A 3,844-nucleotide genomic window follows, 5' to 3' on the forward strand; every position below is an offset into this window, starting at 1 on the left:
ATAAATATATATATTGTATATAAAGGGCTGCCTATATATATATGTAGACAACCATTTTTTTTTTTATTCATAAGGAGTAGAAAAAGAAGGGGAGCACCCACGACCTTTGCAGACCCTCTAAGATTGGTGAAATTGATGTTATTAACCATTAATGTTTTCTGCTTCAGCATCTATAAGACAGAATGTAAGGGTGAGGGAATTCAGTGAAATAAGATTTTGAGGAAAGAACTGCTTAGTGAAGTGTCAGTATGTGAGACAAGAAGGAGAAAGTGATAGAGAGAGAGAGAGAGAGAGAGAGAGAGAGAGAGAGAGAGAGAGAGAGAGAGAGTATGCAGACTGATCTGTACGTGATATGCAACTTAAAAAATAAAGTCTTCAATGGTACCATATGATCTCATAGATTAAAGAGTACGATGCTCACTACATATTAAGCTGGTACTTGGAACTCAAAAAATGGTTCAGACTTAAAGTTATGATGGTGCTTTTATTTATCTATTAATACCCTTGTTTTGTCAATCTTGTAATGACATCATTTTGGTCAATGATTTAATTTAAATCCAGGCAGGTTGGTAACGAGCAGCCAGAGGCTAACATGGGTGGGTCAATAGTAAAATCGCTAAACTACATATAAACATATATATTTATATGTGTGTGTGTATGTGAATAGGTAATATTGAAATAAAAGTGTATATGAATATACATAAGGAAGTTATAATACAAAAGAAAATGAATAGGATATGACATGCCTAATTGTCCCCTGTCTCTTGGTGATTAATTTAAATATTCAATTTAACTTAATAAAATAATTATTAATCAATTAATTAATCGTAATTAATTATGGTTGCCTGGTTTATTTGACATTTCTTACTGGCATTGTCTTCATATTTTGTCTTTTAAAAAAATGGCCTTTTCTCTACCAAGCCACAGTAAAATGAAAGCTCAAGTAAATTCAAAGACCTAGTCTTAAGCAATGTGGCATCGTTTATGATGAAATAAATCAATTGATTGATTACAACTAATTAATGATTATCACGGTTTCATCAATGATTATTATGCTTGTATGTATATGTGAAGTGGAAATATAATCTTTTAGCAAACTAAATTCTTAATACAGTTAAGATTTCTTGGCTGAAGCTATTTCTCTTACATAGATGATGTTCTGGGAGTAATGACAGGAATGCCACATATGCAAAATCCTTCTTCAATAAATGGTAACCTGTGGCCTAAGGAAGAAATCCTAAACAATTCAAGAACAGAATAGTGAACCCAATAAATCAATTCTTCGTTGCCAAAGTTATCATTTATGGTATTGCTCTGCCCGCTAGGTTTACATCGAAGCCAAATCATAATAAAACCATATCCTTGGGTTATTGATATTAGATAATGTAGTCCCCACCTAATAGAAAATGGGATGGGCATTGGTGGATTGTCATTGATTATGAGTCTGACAAAAAAAAAAGAAAAGGAAATATTTGAAACAGTGAAGGCAAAGTAACAAGAACAGTCAAATACTAAAAGATAATGAAATTTTACTTCTATATTGACAAAAAAGCGTATGCATGCACATGCATATACACACATATGACAATATATAATTAAATATGCACCCCGCCACACACGCATGTATGTGTATACATATATATGGATGTAAATACACACAGACACACTCACATAAACACACACACAAACACACACATATTTATATAATGTTATATAATATTACACACACACACATAGTATAGCTTAATGCTTATGAAGTTTGCTTTGCAATCATGATTTGTCACTTTATTTTTTGATTCTGAATTCAAATAGGGAATGACATTACTTTTCCTTCCAGTGTCAGTAAAATAATTACCAGTTATATACTGTGGTTGATTCAAACATGTACACCTGTAACCTTTATATATTTGTATCCTTATGTCAGTGTTGAATATTTTATCCTGTAGAAGACTGTTTGCTATAATATAGAGAAATACAGGTTACATTGTGATTGATAAAAAATGTGAGAAGGAATAAATGAAACAAAATTGTGAGGTCTCAAAAGCCTCTTTAAATGTCTCTTTAAATATGTATCTGCTTGCTATTGAACAATACACTCTTCAATTATCTCTCCAAGTCCCATGTTGACTTGTATTAGCTTTGTTCTGAAGAACAGAGACAATAAGTGTCCTAAGGTGGATATTAAAACCAAATCTGCCTATTGATGAATAATGGATACCAGATGAATCTTTAAGGCTTGAACAAAGATATGTGAATATAATATGGAAGATATAGAAAAATCTATGAATTAAATTAATCGGTCAAATTCCTGAGGTTCTCATATCATGGCTTTGAGCAGTTGATGTTAAGAATTGTCATTGTCTACATTTTTAGTCTCAGAATTGTAGGAGATCTTTGCAAAGTATGACATTTCTAAAGCTATAACATTTAATGAATTATTCTTTAAGAAAAAAACAAAAATAGCTCAGTTATTTCTGATTCTATTACTTTGTTTTTTAAAGTTTTTGGTCCAATTTCTTTGATTATGGTGCTATGTTACTGGTTACTTCCATTGACACAAGGTGACAGATTTGTAATGGAACCTTGAGTCAATGGGCCATTGATTCAATAGAATGAATGGCCCACAATATTTCTGCTAAACATTTATTTTATTAACTCAAGATGTATAAAAAAACAATGTTTAGTCAATCATGGCATGATTCAAATTCATAATATAAGGAGTGGTGGGGAAAAGCTAACTTTTATCCATCATGTCGAAAAATAAATCACTGAGGTTAATTATTCAAATAAGATCAAAATGTGCCTGGAGTTGTCTCCCATACTCGTTGAAATGCTTAAAAAAATTTAAGTTATTGAGGTAATATTGCCTTTTTCTCACTGCATAGATATTTCTAATTAGATTTTTGAATCTCAAAATAATAATTATGTTAATTAATATTAGCTTAATTATTTTATTTACTTTGGCAAATTGCCATTTCTAGAATCTCATTAATAACAAGGATTTCTCACATCAAATAATGTCTTATACCAACTTGTTAATAATGAACAAATCTAAAAAGGGCACAAGGCCAAAACTTTTGGTGAAGAGTTTAGCAGATGAATCCCAGTATATAACTGGTACTTCAATTTATTGATCATGAAAAGCAAAGTTGATCTCAGTGGGTTTCAAATTCAGATTATAAAGGAGACATAATTAAATACCACCAAGCATTTTGTCCAACAATGAAACGACTGAGCCAAATAATAATTTCTTACATAGATACAAGGGCCCAACATTTTTGGGGAAAAACACAGTTGATTGTTTTAATGCTAGTACTTCACTGGTGCTATATTTTATTGACTTCATGATAATGAATGGTCATGTTGACCATTATAAGATTTGAACTCAGAATGTCACAGCAAACAATCACAGAATCTGCAAGTTGAGTCAAGTAGAAGATTTAGGGACAAACCAAGGATGAGATGGCTGGATGACATCCATTGTCTCAGTTCGTCATGCTTAGGAATCCAGTTAGAAAGTCTAATGGTAGTTTCTTCTGTTGGGATGCTTTGGAGGTGGTGCCTGAGGACTCTACCTCCAATGACCCACTCATGAATAGCGAGCAGAGAAGCTCGGTTGATGAGAAGAGCCAGAACAAATATTATAAAGCATTTTACCCAGTGTCCAATGATTTTGCTAGTCAACGTCCCTTAATAACATTAATAATAATAATAATTATAATTATAATTATAAATTACTTTATTCTGCCATTGAGTCTTATTCATGCATATAACAATGTAAGACAAAAGAAGGGGCTGTAAAGATGTGCCGGTACATATATATATATATATATACACATATATA

This window comes from Octopus bimaculoides, chromosome 12 (genome assembly GCF_001194135.2).
Source record: "Octopus bimaculoides isolate UCB-OBI-ISO-001 chromosome 12, ASM119413v2, whole genome shotgun sequence".
In the NCBI taxonomy this organism is placed as follows: Eukaryota; Metazoa; Mollusca; class Cephalopoda; order Octopoda; family Octopodidae; genus Octopus; species Octopus bimaculoides.